The following is a 17,160-nucleotide window of genomic DNA, read 5'->3' as shown; positions in this document are numbered from 1 at the left end:
GCGTTCCCGCTACCGGCGACGCTCCTAGTCCTGCGGCGCCTCCTCTGGAGTGGTTGTGGGGGGGGAGGGGCGGCTCTCTTCCTCGGGGAGACAGACACTTGAACCCTGAAGTGCGCATGCAGTGGGGCTCTGTGGGGCTGTGCTTGCTATTGCAAGTCTTGTTGTGGGCTGGCCTCTCTGCCAGAATCTGACTGGTCTGAGACATGCCCAGTGGTTATGGGCTGTGAGTTGGGGATCCATTGGTAGGAGTGGTCTCCTTCCCCCCGTTGGGGATTGGGTACTAGCCGTACCGCGACAGATACAGCGTTTTTGCGGTATGGTGTGGGGGTTGTTTTGGTTATCGAATTGCATGTTCGGTAGACGCCTGCTGCACTGTATACATAAGTCACCACAGCTTGGTATCCGTTTTAGGGGTAGTTGTGCCCCCCCCCATGGCTAGGGAGTCCGATGATGGCCGGGTAATCCTGGGCAGTCTCCGCATTGTCAGTAGGAACCTGCGTGGGGCTCTGGATAAGGTCAAACGCGGGGCAATACTCCACCAGGTAAAGAGGGATCGGGCTGACGTTCTCTTGCTGCAGGAAACGCACCTGCTAGGCTCAAAGGCCCTTTGCCTGCAACGCTATGGCTACTAACAGGTGTTCCATTCTGGGTTCACACTGGGTTCGCGGGGAGTGGCGATCTTGGTCCACTGTAGGATCCCCTATGTGCACACGCAACACTGGTCCGACACACAGGGGCGTTACTTGTTTATCAGGGGTAAGATCGGGGACGAATCATTGATAATCAGCAGTGTCTATGCTCCCCCTCCCCTGCAGTGGAATCTGGTGGAGAAGTTGCGTCCCATATGTGCTATCCGTGGTGGGTGGGGCCTGGAACGATGTTATGGACTTAGCCAAAGATAGGACCAGGGTTGGGGCTAACCCTGGGGGTGGCCATTCCACAAAACTGCATTCAATGGTGAGGAGTCTGGATTGGGTGAACGTGTGGCGGAGCTTTCACAGGGATAGGTGGGGGTTCACGTACCTCTTCAGAATTTACTATTTTTTTGTTCCTAGGGCGGTGGTTGGTAGAGTGGAGTCAGTAGAGATCTTGCCTCACAGCTTCTCCGACCACTCACCGGTATCTCTTGAACTATGCATGCCCAGAAAAGTAGCAGCCATTCCGGTGGCGTCTATCGGTGTGGCATCTACAGAACGAAGAGTATGGGGCACATGAGCAAGGCTATAGCCCATTTCCTGACAGAATGAGGGGTCCGTGACGGGGGCCGCGCTGCTGTGGGAGGCGCTGAAGCCTACACTACAGGGGTGGACATTTCCTGGTGCCTGGCGGCCTGTAGGAAGTGGAGTGAGGAACTGACACACGCAGAGGCGGAGGTGGAGGGCCTCGATTGCCGGAGTCGGGAGGCAGGGGGGACCATTATGTGTGGTAATTGCTGTTTGCCCAGCAGACGTACGCCACCCTATTGATGGATGAAGTGCGCCAGGCCTGGCTGGAGACACGCAGCAGGGTATACCAATGAGGGGGAAAGTCCAGCAAGATGCTGCATCGACTTTGCCAGGGCACCTTCCACGCCCAGGACCTTCCGGCTATTCTAGACTCGGAGGGGACACCGATTACGGACCCCACCGCTATAGCGGAGAGCTTTGCCGCTTATTATGCAGACCTTTATGCCCCTCAGGAATTCCTCTCAGAGGCCATCATTGACAAGTTTATAGCAGATCTACCTCCCAAGGCAGTGTCGGACGAGGTGCGTGACCAGCTGGAGGTCCCTTTGACGGATGAGAAGCTGGGTACGGCCTGGGGGAGCTCAATTTCGGCAAGGCACCCAGGCCCAATGGGTTTTCAAGTGAATTCTTTTGTCGCTACAATGTGCAGCTGGCCCCATATTATCAGGCTGTAGTGGAGGAGGCTCGGGAGAGGGGCTCGCTCCCTCTGGATTGGAGGCATGCAGAGGTTGTGGTGTTTCACAAGCCTGGTCGACCCACGGAACATCATGCCTCGAATCGTCTCATTTCCCTCTTAAAAATAGAGGCCAAAATCCTGGTGAAGGCATTGGCCATTCGCCTTCTGCCCCACATCCCTAACCTAGTGCATCCGGATCAGGCGGGGTTTAGGCCTCGAAGGGCGACCAGACATAACATAAGGAGGGTGCATGTTGTGGTAGCGGCCATGCGGCAGATGGGAGAACAAGCAGCCCTCCTCTTGGTGGATATGGACAGGGCATTCGACTCCCTGAGCTGGGTTTATCTTTTCTCACTGTTGCAGCGCCTTAATCTTGGCCGACGCTTCCTGTCTTACATCACGCTCCTGTACACAAAGCTTACTGCTTCGGTTCTGGTGGCTGGAGCAACCTCCTCCACCTTCTCAATAGCACGAGGCACAAGACACTGGTGCCCCCTGTCTCCATATCTCTTTGCCCTCGCTATGGAGCCATTGGCGGCATGGGTGCGCAAAGATGCTCAGGTTCGGGGATTCGAATGGGCTCTGGGTCTGTCGGACAGAATCGCGCTCTATTCAGACGATGTCCTTTTCTTCCTCACAGCTGTTGACAGAACGGGAGCGCGGCTTCTACGCATAATGCAGATCTTTGGAGAAACGTCGGGACTGTAGATGAATCCCTGTAAGTCCACAATCTGAGCCCTGGGGGATCGGACGAAAGTGGGTGGCGATGGGGGGGCTTGAAGTATCTAGGGGTGTTCATTTCTGACATGCCGCCCATCGCCTGGGAGCTCAATGTGGCTCCGGTGTGGGAGCAGGTTCGTTCTAACCTTAAATCCTGGTCCTGCATGCCTCTGACTCTGTAAGGTCGGCAATATTCAAGGTGGTGGCACTTCCTCGGCTTCTGTATCAGCTACAGAACCACCCGTCCAGATGGTCGGCGCCTGGGCAATTTCTATGGGAGGGAGGCAAGGTGCGCTACGCGCGTGCTTCCTATCCATGTGTTGTGTGGGACTTCCGACATTCTCTCAAACTACCAGGCATCGCATCTCCCGATTCTAAATGAATGGTGGTATGGGGATACGAGCGACCCGGCATGTGCACTGGAGCGGCACCTCATGGGGTGACACTCGTTACACACACTTCTCTACTCCGCGCCGCTGAGGGGCGCGTTGCCATCAATCACACAGGTTGTGTTCCAGGTCTGGAGGCAGGCCCTGTGACGCATGGGTTGGTGGAACACCCTGACTCAGGAGACTCCCCAGTGGAATAATGGGCGCCTGCCCCACCTGGCTTCCAGGAATGGGACGACATAGGTATTTCAACCCTGGGAGATGTCATGAGGGGTACGACACTCAAGCCCTTTCGGGACCTCCAGAGGGAATTCCATATGCCCCAGTCGCAATTTATTTATTTTAAAAGTTTTATATAGCGCGGACAAGATCTTTGCAGATATCAGAGCGCTTTACATAGAGGGGTACATGAGGGGGCATAGTCATACAAATAAATCAATAGATCAAACAGTACAAATAGGTTACATAGAGGGGTACATGAGGGAGCATAGTCAGACAGATAAATTAATAAATCAAACAGTACAAATAGGTGACTGCATAGCCAATCATGTGAGTAATGAGACAACTCATACAAGTAGGCAAAGGGGTCAAGCATGTAGTACAGATCGGTGCCGAGTATTAACTTTGTTCTAGATACTGGTTCAAGTGTATTTAGCTATGAGGATAGCTTTTACTTCTTTTTTAAAGAGTGTAGTGGAGGAGATAAGCCTGGTTTCTGGAGGGAGTGAGTTCCAGATCCTAGGTGCCATTCCCGAGAAGGAGCGCTTGTATGTTTTTTCCTTCCGGAATCTTCGCGGTTTCAGCAGAAGATTGTTTGTGCCTCTAGTGTTTCTGGTTCCGCCAGAGATTGTCAGTTTCTGAGTGAGGTAGCCGGGTGAGTTTAGGTGAACCGCCTTGTGTGTCATGCAGGCGATTTTCAAGTGTATTCTGGCTTCAAAAGGCAGCCAATTCAGGGATTTCAAGTCAGGGGTAATATGGTAGTGCTTTTTTGACCCAGTGATGAGTCTCGCTGCAGCGTTTAGGGAAGCTCTTAGTGGTGCGGTTGTGGTTAGGGGGAGTCCGCAGAGGGCGGTGCTACCGTATTCAATTCGAGGGATGACTATTGCTTGTACTGCAGTTTGGAAGTCTTTGGCTGGGAGGAAGGGTTTTAGTTTCCTCAGAGTATTGATCTGGAAGTTCGCTCCCTTAGTTGCCTTGCTGATATGTTGCTGCATGTTGAGATTGGTGTCGAGTGTTATGCCTAAAGATTTTGCTGAGTCCACGATGGTGGGTTGGACATTGAGTGCGGTTAGGTGTTTAAGCCAAATTTGAGTGGTGGAGATCTTCGCTGGAGGTGAGTTCAGAAGGAACTCTGTTTTCAGGGCATTGAGTTTGAGGTGATTATCGGCAAGCCAGGATTGGGTGCATCTGATTGTTGAGTTCAGGAGCAGGATGTCATTGGGGGATTGTAATTTGAGATAAAGTTGGGTGTCATCAGCGTACATGTGAAAGTGTACATTGGATGCTTGTAGCAAGGTGGTGAGTGGTTCCATGACTAGGTTGAGGATAGAGAGGAGCCTTGGGGGACGCCTAGCGTTACAGGTATTGGCGAGGACATCTGGTTGTTGCTCTTGAATTTCTGCGACCTGTTGTGAAGAAAGGAAGTGAACCACTTGAGAACAGTTCCAGATAAACCCATTCTTGTATTCAGTAGTTCTAGCAAATTCTCATGTTTAACGGTGTCGAATGCTGAAGAGAGATCAAGAAGGATGAGGAGGCAAGTGTCGTTTTGGTCTAGCATTTGAAGTGCGTCGTCAATTATGTGCGTCATGGCAGTTTCTGTACTGTGTCCTGCTCGGAAGCCTGACTGGTGAGGGTTGAGGAGATCAAATTGTTCAATGTGTTTAGTCAATTGTAGTTGTGCGCATTTTTCCAGCAGTTTAGCGAGAGTGGGAATATTGGTAATGGGACGGTTGTTGTTGAGATCAGAGGGGTCGGCTGTGGGTTTCTTTAATAGAGGTGTGACTTGACCAACTTTGAGGGAGTCAGGTATGCTTCCTTGTTGGAGAGAGCTGTTGATAATTTTAGTCCAGAGAGGGAGAAGCAATGGGGTAAAGTCTTTTACTGCGGAAGCAGGAATGGGGTCCGTGAGGTGATTGGATGGTTTCAGGGTGCTGAGCAGTTTGCCAATTTCTTCTTCCGAGTATGTGCCAAAGGTTGACCATGTAGCATTGTTTTTTTGGTTCAGCGGGTGCTAGGCACTGGGGTTTGGAGTAGAGGCTTGCGTCAATAAGGAGATCGCTTTTTATGTTGTCAGTTTTTTGGATAAAGAAAGCAGCGAAGTCTTCACAGGAGGGTGCTTTACGCACAGTGTTGAGTGGTTGGGGTTGATCCTTGGATTGTGATCTGATTAGCTCAAACAGTTTTCTCGGGCGATTTTTTGCTTGGTCGAGCTGGAGGCTGAAGAAGTCTGATTTTGAACGTTTTATTTTCCTGAAGTAGGCGTTTCTTTTTCTTCAGGTCTTTTAGGTGCATTGCAGAGGGAGCTGATCTCCAGGTACGCTCTGCCATTCGCATGCCTCGTCTATCCTCATTGAGACTCCCGTCGTACCATGGGTTGGAGATTTTAGATGACTCTTTTTAGCTGCATAGGTGCAGCCTCATTAATTATTGAGGTCATAGCGTTGAGATAGTGGTCAGTCAGGGTTTGAACGTCCGTATCGCCTGTCGGTGGAAGTAGGAGATTGCACCTGTTAGGGGGCAAAGAGCCTGGGTTGAGTTTTTTCATGTCTCTTTTCCAGACTTTCGGCTTGGAGAGTTGAGCCGGATTAACTTTAACTTTTTCATTGATGAAGAATGTGATAATATGATGATCTGACCAGTCACAGGGTTGGATGGACTCGAGTAGGATAGAGTCCTCTTTGGAGAGGATCAGGTCAAGGATAGAGCCTTTCTCATGGGTCGGGCTGTTGCATATTTGGGTGAGGTTAAGGGCGTCGAGGAAATTTTTAAGACTATTTACCACCGCGTCATTGCGATCGTTCCAGTGGAGGTTAAAGTCACCAAGGTATATTTGGGTGAGCTGCCGTCCGGAATTGGTTGAGATCATATCCATGATTTGTTGGGAAAAGGTGAAGTTGTCCCTGGGAGGGTGGTAAATGCTGTGAAGAGAACATATCGGTTTGCCCTCACTAATAATGTCGAGGCAGATGTATTCCCAGGATGTTGGGGATGGTAGGGAGGTGGAGTTGACTTTCAGAACAGAGATGTTGTTCCTGTAAATGCATGCAATTCCACCACCAATTTTGCCTGATCTGTCGAGCCTGATAATGTGGTAGTTGGGAGGGACTAGAATGTCCATTATAGGTGTCGAAGATTCAGTTAGCCAGGTTTCAGTCAGGATGATTATGTCAAGGTCCAGCGATAAGAGGAGATCAGCAATGGCGGCGGAATGTTTCGAGGCCGATCTGCAGTTGAGGAGAGTGCATTTGAGATGGGGTGTGCTGAGGGTGGTAGGTGGTTCTAGAGCGAGGGGGACTTTTCTAAGGTTATTGGGGATGGAGGATCTGCTGTTTAGTGTGGTGGGTCTAAGGGGATTTGAGTGTATCGTGGGAATGGTGAGGTGTGGGGTGGTTGGGTCATTTTGGGGTGCTGGTGAGGTGTGGGGTGGTTGGGTCATTTTGGGGTGCTGGGTCATAGGAGCGGAGAAGGGTGAGTGTGTCGGGGTCAGAAGTAGGGTTGTGGGTACGACGAGGGCGGTTGTTGCGATTGCGAGCTGGGATTGAGGTCCGGTTGGGGGAGAGTTGAGTTAGAGAGTTAATCGGAGGGGCGGAAGACAAGTTGGGCTGGGAGGTGTAGTTGTGTGAGGGGTTGCAGGGGCGACGAGGGGGCCGAGGGCAGTTGTTGCGACTATGAACAGGGATTGACGCCCGGTGTAGGGCGTGTTGAGTGAGTGAGTCAGCCGGAGGGGTAGTGGCCAATTTGGGCGGGAAGGTGGGGGTGGGTGAGGGGTGTATGGGGTGTGTGGAGAGTAGTTCTTTGATGTGTATGTCTTCTTTGATCTGGAAGAGAGTGGCCATGATGTTGTCCATCGTGGGGTAGGTGGTGGGGGTGGCAGTCAAAGGTGAATGACTGACCAGGGAATTCACGTGCTGGTGGGAGAGTGGGCTGGGGTTCGAGCAGGGTTGCGTTGTGTTAGTGTACGGGATGGTGTTAGGGGGAGAGAAGTTTTGGGCAGGAGGGGTGTGGATGAGGTAGGTAGGAGGTTGGTGGTATGAGTGAGGGCATTGATGGTAGGCGGGGGGGGTCAAGGTGTAGGCTGGGAGACTGATAGTGGTGGTGGGGGTGCAGGACGGGTAATGGGGGCTGAGAGTAGGAGGGGAAATGGGATTGGAGGTGGTCCTGTTGTGCGGAGGGGGAGTTAGATTAAGAGAGGATGTGTGTTCTGCGTAGTTGGTTAGAGGGTAATGGGGACTGAGTATGGGGGGGATAATGGGGGGGGGGGGGATTTGCCGATATGCGTGTTGTTCTGGTGTTGAACTAGGTTAAGTGTGTTGTGGGAGGGAGCTGTGCTGTCAGGGGTGAGCGGAGTGTTAAAGCCATCTGTAGGTGTGGGAGGAGTGTTGATGATAAGTGTGGAGGCCCGTGGGTTGGTAGAAGGGGTGGGGGTGTGAGTGGTGTATGAGGGGGAGCGATCTGTGTCTGTGTTTGAGGCACGTGTGGCAACTGCCTGGTGCTGAACTGGGATAGAAGAGTTGTGGGTGGGAGATGGGGGGTCCGGGGTAGTAGGTGTGTCCCTGATTGAGATGTATGTAGTAGTAGGTTTGCGCTGAACTGGGATAGAGGGGTTGTGGGTGGGAGATGGTTGGTCAGGGGTGGTAGGTGTGTCCCTGATTGAGGAGTATGTAGTAGTTAACTGGCGCTGAAGTGAGTTGGAGGGGTTGTGGGTGGTAGGAGATGTGAGGTCGTGGTTGGTGGGACTGGAGGAGATATAAGTGTTGTTCCGCGAATTGGAGAGGTGCTCTTTGAAGGTGGGGAACAAGTTGTCTAGTAGTTCCAGGTTCCTGTCTGTGGATTGAGATAGGACAATCCCGTTATTGTAAATAGTGATGGTGGCTCTGCCTGGAAAGAGTTGGGATGGCGTGATGGAGAGAGTTAGGCTGTGAGAGGATTTCTTGGTGGAGGAGACGGTGAGTAAGGTGAGGAACGCTTTTCTCCATTGAGCTCTGCGTGTGGTGTGGAAGATGATATCAGTGTTCAGGGATCCATTGACCGGTGAGAAGTAGGTGTCAGCAAAGGGTGTTTCAGGGTGTGACCTAAGGAAATTGTGTTTAAAGCGTTTAGCGGCTTTTTTGGTGAGTGTCGGTGGGTAGTTGATTTTATATGTGTGATTGCCGATAGGATCCATGTTGGGGCGGTGGTTTAGGTGGGTGTGGGAGAATACACTATAGTGGTACACATGTGCAGGAAAACAAGTACATAAAGTAAGTTACACAGTACAAAAGTGGTACTAGTGATCAGTCAGCATACCCAAATGTAAGAGTGTGCAGAGACACAAATACATACAGTAAGTTACAAGGTACAGAAGTGGCACTAGTGATCAACCAGCGTAATTAAAGTATAAGAGTGTGCAGTAGAGCAAATACATATAGTAAATTGCAAAGTACAAAAGTGAGGTATAATACTTCAAGTAGAAGTATAATACTGGGACAGGATACAGATGCACATAACAGTTACATGGATCAAAAGTGATCCTAGGAGGCAGAAGTGATAATAGTGAGCATCCAGAAATATAAGAGGTAGTAGATGGTGCATTACAAGAGAGAAGAGAAGAGTGAGTGGATGCAGGTTGTAGCACTGTGCAGAGTAGTGCAGACTACAGTAGAAGTATATTGTATATGAGGTAGCAGTCGGTGCGTAACAGGAGAGAAAAGTAGGAATGGGTGCAGGTTGAGGAAATGTGCAGAATAGTGCAGAATACAGGAGAAAGTATAATACTGCTAAGAGCAGGATACAAATGCAAACCACAATTTACATGAACCAAAAATCAAAAATCAACATTAGTTAGCAGCCAGAATATATGAGGTAGCAGTCTGCAAACCACAATTTACATGAACCAAAAATCAAAAATCAACATTAGTTAGCAGCCAGAATATATGAGGTAGCATCTGCGCATTACAAATGTTCAAAATACAGGCAGAAGTGACACTAGTGAGCAACCGGAGATATATGAGGTATATTAGGTAGCAGTCGGACTAATAGAATATAGGAACAGAGTACAGATGCAAACAATAATGTACATGAAACAAAAATCAAAATCAAAAAAATCCAAAGTGACATTAGTTAGAAACCAACATATATGAGGTAGCAATCTGTGCATTACAAATGTTCAAAGTATAGGTAGAATTATAGTACTGCAATAATAGGCAGACAATCTTCCATGTGTGAGGTAGCAATCTGTGCATTACAGAAGTTTAAAATACAGGTACAAGTATAGTACTGCAATAATCGGCAGACATTCTTTCACATGAAGGTGTGAATACATAACTGAGCACAGTATTTGGTAGTTGAGATTAGTCTAAAATGCTAGGTTCTTAGTGCCTGTTCAGATAATGATGCCCGCCAAGAGAGAGACTAGTCAAAAATGGCCGCCAAATAGGTGGGATAGAGACAGTAGTCCTCTGTTTGTTGCTGTTGCTTAGCTAGCAGGAAAGAGCAGCTTCCCGTCCCCTTCATGCAAGCAGGGGAGGTGGAGATATTAGTCCTCTGTCTGCTGCTATTACTTTGAGCATAGGGGAAGGAATTTCACTTTCTATCTAAGCCAGCAATGCTCCAGCTAGCTGGGAGGAATGCTTATCTCTGTGTGGGGGAGTTAATCTGAGGAGCCTCGTGGACATAGGTACCGAGGGGATTTATTGTTACAGGTTTATGGCTCCAGCCATTTTGAACAAAGGAGGTAGTTTAAAAGTGAGCAGGCGGGTAGGAGAAATAAATACCTTAAGTCTCTGTGTGCCTTTTGAGTCTGTCAGAATTTTTCAGAAGCAATGTTTTAATCCAGAAAGTGTCTCAGTCCCTTCCGATTTGCAGAAATATGTGAATTGTGTGTAATTGATCTCCAAAGATTAGATCATGGCTCCAAGTCTGTATTACCGTGAGAAGCAGCGTAGGTAATTACCCGGTATCCAACGGAGCCGATGGGGGCAGGCTCCAGTCTTCTGTCGCATCTACTGCTCTTGTTGTTGGTCTCAGGGCTCCCTTCAGTCGCTCCTCTGGGAAGCGGCGGCGCCATAACCTCCGGTCGCATCCATCTCCTGAGCCCGTGTCCTGTCTCCGGTGCTGCGGTGCGGGGGGGAGGGACTGCCACGTCCCTTTGCAAACCCGACGTAGCAGCCGGCGTCCTCCACCGTGGAGCGGACGGGAGGGGGGCCACTATCAATCCTCCGGCGTCGCTGTAGCTCCTCTGCTGTGGCGCGGCCGGCTTTACTCAGCCCTCCGAAGCCTCCGAGACTCACTGCGGTGGAGCGGGCGGGCGGTGCCGGCTCACGGAGCTTTAGCTGCCTCTGCGCGGGGGGTGCCCTCCTATGCTGCCGGGGGTGCCCTCCTATGCTGCCGTGTATGCCTTTGGGACTCCTTTGCAGCTGAGGGATGGTTCAGCAACCGAGCTCCTGTACCTTCCTCTGCCGTGTAGCAGGCGGGGGGGACCTCTCCCAGCCCTCCGATGTCTTCGAGCGGTCGGGAACAGGCTCCCGGAGCTTCAGCCGCCCCTACGACGCGACGGGGGTGCCCTCTTATGCCGCCTTGGATCCAATGCTGGGCTGGTGGCAGGATGGTCCGCAGTGTCGGCTCAGCAGGCTCCCGGAGCTTCAGCGATGGGGGTGTCTGAGGCGAAAGTCCGATCGCGGGGCTTTTCAGGCTCCAGCCTCCGTTAATCAAGGTCAGTAGGCAATCCAGTTACTCTTTCTACTTTTGTTCCGTCGTGCTGGTGGGTGCTAACAGGGATAATGCCCGAAATGGGATCCCAAGCACTGGGAGCTCTTCACAGGAGCTCCTATCAGGCGGCCATCTTGGGCTCAACAGGTTCACCACCCCCTACCATCCCCCTACCTACCGGTTCACCACCCCCTACCATCCCCAGGGCAACGGCCTGGTTGAGCGGTTCAACCGCACCCTGAAAGGGATGATCATGGGTCTTGAGGAGCCCTTGCGACGCAAGTGGGACGTCCTCCTACCCTGCCTCCTGTTCGCCTACCGAGAGGTACCCCAGAAATCCTTGGGGTTTAGCCCTTTCGAGCTGCTCTATGGGCACCCCGTCCAGGGTCCCCTCAGCCTGGTCAAGGAAGGCTGGGAGGCGGCCCCCCCGAGCACATCCCCCCGACGTATTCTCCTACGTCCTGGCCCTCCGGAACCAGACGCGGAAGTTTCGCGAACTGGCCGAGGCCAACCTGGAAGTCAGCCAAGAGGAGATGAAACGCTGGTACGACCAGAATGCCACTCTGGTCGAGTTTCAACCAGGCCAACAGGTTTGGGTCATGTCCCCAGTGGAACCTTGTGCCTTGCAGGACAAGTGGACAGGACCCTTTAAGGTGATAGAGAGCAAGAGCCAGGTCACCTACCTCGTTGATACGAAATCACCCAGGAACGCCCTGAAAGTGTTACACGTAAACCGGCTCAAACCCTATTTTGTGCGGTCTGAGTTGGGGTTACTCCTTGCCACCGACGACAGAGAGGAAGAGGAAACTGACCCTCTACCCGATCTCCTGTGTGCAAAGAATCAAGATGGCTCCGTAGAGGGAGTGAGTCTCTCCTCCTTCCTCACCCCCTTACAGCGTGAGGAATGTCGCCACTTGCTGGGACAATTCAGACCTCTTCTCCCTCACTCCCGGCGTCACCAGTTGGTGCGTCCACGACGTGGACACCGGGACAGCCCTCCGGTACGGCACAGAGCCTACCGAGTCCCGGACCGAGTCCGAGCCTGCATCAAGGCTGAGGTCGACAAGATGTTGGACCTAGGAGAGGTGGAAGCCTCCGACAGCCCATGGGCTAGCCCCGTGGTCCTGGTTCCGAAGGCGGCCTCCCCCGGCACCGTTCCTGAGCTGAGGTTCTGCGTCGACTACCGCGGACTCAACGCAGTCACCCGAACCGACGCACACCCCATCCCCCGAGCCGACGAACTGATTGACCGCCTAGGGTCGGCTCAGTAACTCAGTACCTTCGATCTCACCAGTGGCTACTGGCAGATCGGCCTCACGGAAAGGGCCCAAGAAAGGTCTGCTTTCTCCACTCCGGATGGCCATTTCCACTTCCGAGTCATGCCCTTCGGCATGAAAAACGCACCCACCACCTTCCAGCGACTGGTCAATCAGGTCCTGGACGGGTTGGAAAGTTTCAGTGCAGCCTACCTAGACGACATTGCGGTGTTCAGTGCTCACTGGCCCGAGCACCTGCACCACCTCTGGGAGGTGTTGGACGCCCTGCGTCGAGCCGGGCTCACCATTAAAGCTAGTAAATGCCAAATAGGACAAAGCTCAGTGGTATACCTAGGGCACCAGGTCGGCAGCGGCCTCGTGGCCCCCCTCCAACCCAAGATAGACGCAATCAATGCCTGGGAGACCCCCACGACCCAGACCGAGGTGCGGGCTTTCCTAGGGCTCACAGGGTACTACCGTAGATTCATCAAGGGGTACGGGAGTATTGTAGGCCCCTTCACCGAGTTGACAGCCAAGGCCAACCCCAAGAAGGTTATCTGGACCCCCGCCTGTCAGAAGGCCTTCGAAGAATTGAAACAGGCCATGTGCACCGCTCCAGTCCTACAAGCCCCTGACTACTCCCGAGAGTTCGTGGTTCAGACCGACGCCTCCCAGCATGGCATCGGGCCGTGCTCTCCCAAGCGGACGACAAGGGGATTGATCATCCGGTAGCCTTTATCAGCCGGAGGCTACTACCCCGGGAGCAGAGATGGAGCACCATCGAGCGAGAGGCCTTCGCAGTAGTCTGGGCCTTGAAGAAACTGAGGCCCTACCTGTTCGGGACCCACTTCCGGGTCCAGACCGACCACCGTCCTCTCCGGTGGCTCATGCAAATGAGAGGAGAAAACCCTAAACTGCTACGCTGGTCCATCTCCCTCCAAGGGATGGATTTTACTGTGGAACACAGGCCTGGTGCCGACCACGCCAACGCCGACGGCCTGTCCCGCTTCTTCCGCCTCCGCGAAGCGAACCCCCAGGAGGATGGGTAGTTCTCCTCGTCTTTCAGCTGGAGGGGACGCATGTTGGACCCGGGCTCGTGGCGTGGTCCTCGCTGATCTCCGCAGCTCCAGATCTACGGGTGGAACTGATTCCCGTCCACCCAGAACTGTACATGACACTCCTACCCCGGACCTGAGACGATCCCCAGACCGCGTGCCTGCACCCGTGCACGTGACCATCAGACTCCATGTATGGCCACCCCGGCCGGCCGGCCGCCTTCTTTCCTTTCGGCAGCCCCTGGCCACTTCTGGCTACAGCCAAGCATGCGCGTCCGGCGCGCCCAGATCCGCCCCGGGGGGTGAACGACTCCCCAAGTACCCGAAACCAAGACCTCCATCGCACCTCCGGCCCCCTTCCGAGGAACTGGTATCCCTCACACCTCTGAACTATCCCTGGGGGCTGGTTTCGATCGCACCTTGGGCCTCCTAGCGAGCTGGCTCCAGGCCTTGATGGGCGTCTGGGCTTCCGTGGACGCATGGTCCAAAGCATCAAAGAACCAACCGCCCAGACAATCGGGCGCCTGGCCCTCGGACCTCCGGCCTCCTGCCTCTGAGGGTCCGGACATCAAAGAGCACCAGTACTATAAGACAGCCTGCCTTCCATCTAGTCGGCAGTTGTATCTTGGACAAGAAAGCCCTGCTAATCTGATTGCGGCTGACTTTGAGGAGAACAGACTCTGACCCACTGAGCCCTGCTGACGTTGTCGCGGCTCATCCTCGAACCTACGGAACAGAACCATCGGGGCCCTGCTGACGCTGTCGCGGTCCCCTCCCGAAGGACAAGAAATCTGAAACCATCGGGGCTCTGCTGATGCTGTCGCGGCCCCCTCTCGGAACACGAGACCTGAACCATCGGAGCCCTGCTGACGCTGTCACGGCTCCAGCTGCTTACGAGTACGATGGAGTACTCCTGACCAAGCCCTGCTGACCTCGTCGCGGCTTGACGAACTCTCTGGTCCGGCTGGACCATCAACGCTACGATCATCTTGAGCCAGAAGTGAGTAGGACAGCAAGTCCCATCGCCAGCCCCCGTACCCCCCAGTTCGAGGATTGAGAACTGTGCGCAGGGTGCGTGGCGTGCCAGCTGGTCTCCTAAGACTGTCCCGCTTCCCCGATCCCTCGTTACGAGACTTTTGCGATTCCTCGATCGCTGTGTATTGCTCCTTACTTTTAAGCTTGATAAAGTCTTTCTTGATAAAGAATCACGGTGTAGTGTCCGTTCGTAAGTGCGGTGTGTCGACAGTGTGTACGATCAGTCCTCCCCAGCGGGGACTCCCCCCTCGATAAGACTCGGCAGTATTGTGGGAGAGGAGGTTCCAGGTGGTTAGGAGAGTCCTCTTGACCCCGGGGATCACCGCCTTCCAACATTGGTACCTCCAGTTTCACCACGCCCTGCCTCCTAGTCTGGAGGGTCTAGAGTCTCTCCCTGGATTTAACCCGTTGGAGGTAAAAGTTTTTAAGGGGGACCTGCAAGACAAGAAGATCTACCAGATATATCAATCCTTGGTCACTCTTTGTTCCTCTTCACTGCAGAAGCTTCGGGGGGACTGGGAGGCTGACATGGGCACTCTGGAGGAGGACTGGGTGGAGGCCTTGGCGGCGCCGCGGGGGAGGCCAGAGCCATGCGGCTCCGCCTGGTACAGTTCAAGTATACTAGTGCGCGACTGTGGAGGGCGGGGCTGATCGTTTCCCCAGAGTGTCTTTGTTGTGGCTGGGAGGAGGGCACCTTTCTACATACTGTTCAGCAGTGTACATCCCTTTATCGTTTCTGGAGGGGGATATTTGCATGCCTCTCGGAAGTTCTGGGGTGGGAGCTTCCTCGCACGCCACAGTTGGCCCTTCTGCAGGTCATTGAGGGGATAGGGGGGCAATATCTACATAAAAAAGACACCTCATGTTAGGGTTCACCTTGGCAAAGCGGGACATTGCTAAAGAGTGGAAGGCGACGCGGGGTCCCTTGGTGGTCGCATGGAAGAATGGCTTAGATTTTTGCATGGGGTTGGAGAAACCTATTTCTGTTGCCAGGGGCTGTCCGCGCAAGCATTACAAGAGCTGGAGGCGGTGGCCGGATTATCAGGGTCTATGGCTGGAGCCGCCAGCGGAGGCAGAGACCCATCTACCGGGGTAGATGTTTGTCGTTTGGGAGCGGGGTGGACCCTGGGGGTGCAAGATGTTAGCGAAGGATTCTTTGCTTGGTTTTTCAAAGCTGTGGACAGAACTGTGCGGACAGAGGCGATTCTAGGGGGGTGGCGAGGATGGATGGGAGTTTGGGGGGGGTTCCATTTTAGTCAGCATGCTTGTGTTTTGAATTTTGATACTATCTACAAAAACGTCAATTGCTTTTGTGTTTCCATATGTCAGATACGGCAGATGCCTCTGGTGTTCAGAGCCCTGCGTTGCCTATGCGCATTGACGAATAAAGTTTGTTTAAAAAAAATATATATGGTTTGTTTGCAACTTGCACAATATTTTAATGGGAGGTTAAACATCCGGTTCTAAAGTGACAAGAGACTCAAAGTTTTGTTTGAGCAGAAACTCTGGAGTAATTTTCTTCTCAAATTAGTATACCTTGAAAAAAAAATATATATATTGCGAAATGTTGCACATAGCAGGTTTCAGGGACACAATTCGGATTTCAAACAGTTTGAACCTGTATCAGTCAGACCCTCATATGTTCTGCACAATTCTCTGTTTAGAGGTTGTGTTAATACATTAAGGTCTTTTTTTAAGTGCCGACTAGAAGCAGGTCTTGATTCACTGACTGATACTGAAGTGAAACCCACAATGTGACGTTTGTGACAGCGAACCCATTACAGATTTACAATGCAATTCATACATTTCAAAGCCTTGTTGTTACTAAAGTATATTGAGGAGTGTGCAATGATCGAATGAATATAAACAGATTCTTGAGACTAGGCCAACAATGTATTCTTTTGAACCTAAGTGCACTAAACTCCAGGATGGAGCTTCACATAATTACTTAACTTGTGCTGCTTAATGCCAACATCTGCCACTACCAAGATCCTAAAGGTCACTTACCTGCGGATTGCTGCACGCATTTCAGCTTTGCCAGGCATAATACTGATGTTACGACAGCGGGCCTTATACAAAGGTGGTAACCTCTGTGTCCATACCGGGTGGATCACACCTGGAAAGAAGAACCTGAAGTAATCGCGCTAGGTGGCCTAATGTGGCTCTGTGTGGTCATGATCGGGGATAAGCCAGGGTCGAGGAACAACCTGCTGGCACGAAAGAGCCAAATCACTATTCCTGAGTTAGTCTGGGTTCATGAGGAAATTGAAAGGTAGAAGTATCCTTCAGAACAAAGAAAGCACGCCATTTAAATGCTGCGCTAATTGCCATTCAAAGTTTGTGTCCAGCAACAAACAGCTTGGTGTCCATGTTATGCTTAACTAAACTAATATTCTTTTAAGATCTCCTTGTCCAGTCGATGGGCTATAAAAATGTATTAAGAACTGGCAGCATCCACCTGCTCGTCAGATTTTTGCTGGGAATGATAACCGAGATGACCATGGTTAGGCTCAGCACCGATTAGGTGTCTAAAATAGTGGATGATGGAGGGCTACAGTAAATCCCATGCAAGCTTAAATGCCGTATGGGTGGAGTCCCTTCTGCAGTAGGGGCACTAGGTTATATTCAGTAATTGGAGCCACCCAACTAAAGAACATCAGTAGCTACGACCGAGGGTACCAAGATATCTTGTGGACCATACTCTGCATCACTTGGCCAAAGCCCTCTAGGTGTGCAGACGTCACAGAGGGAATTGGAACAGGGACATCAGGCAGCAGCTTCTTTGAGCTGGGCACAGGTTAACTCCGGTGCAGTGGAGTCGGCTAGAGCGGGTGCCCTCAAACACTGCCTCTTTCACTTGGAGAGTCGCTAGTCTGAGAGGTAGTGGCTAGTCTG

General features: G+C 52.2%; 1 protein-coding gene across 3 annotated transcripts in view; it reads right to left on the bottom strand.

The window, feature by feature from the left end:
* PARP10 (poly(ADP-ribose) polymerase family member 10) overlaps positions 1-17,160 on the bottom strand; it is a 453,255-nt gene that overhangs the window by 207,640 nt on the left and 228,455 nt on the right. The window lies entirely within an intron of this gene.

This window comes from Lissotriton vulgaris, chromosome 4_1 (assembly GCF_964263255.1).
Source record: "Lissotriton vulgaris chromosome 4_1, aLisVul1.2, whole genome shotgun sequence".
NCBI lineage: Eukaryota > Metazoa > Chordata > Amphibia > Caudata > Salamandridae > Lissotriton > Lissotriton vulgaris.
Note: the sequence above shows the minus strand (reverse complement) of the source record. Positions and strands in the feature narration are given on the sequence as shown.